Here is a 295-nt window from a genome sequence, read left to right as displayed (position 1 = left end):
CCGACAAAACTTGAGGTAAAGGAGCAACAAGAAAATGATCAAAACGATATCTAATAAAACACTGGATAGCATTTATAAAGTGGAACATGCTCAATTAATGATCAAAACGGAAGCGAGAAGTAAATATCACTGAACTTAATGAAAATGGACCAATTTGAATATTGCATTAAGATTGAATATAATTACTCTCTCAATGGATGATTATTTAAACATAATTCTACATATATCTAGTAAAAAAAATGGGTAAATATAGCATAGTCCTAAGCACTTACTTTCTGAAAATGATTGGCCTTTG

This window comes from Penaeus monodon, chromosome 15, assembly GCF_015228065.2.
Source record: "Penaeus monodon isolate SGIC_2016 chromosome 15, NSTDA_Pmon_1, whole genome shotgun sequence".
NCBI lineage: Eukaryota > Metazoa > Arthropoda > Malacostraca > Decapoda > Penaeidae > Penaeus > Penaeus monodon.
This window is presented reverse-complemented; position numbering follows the sequence as displayed.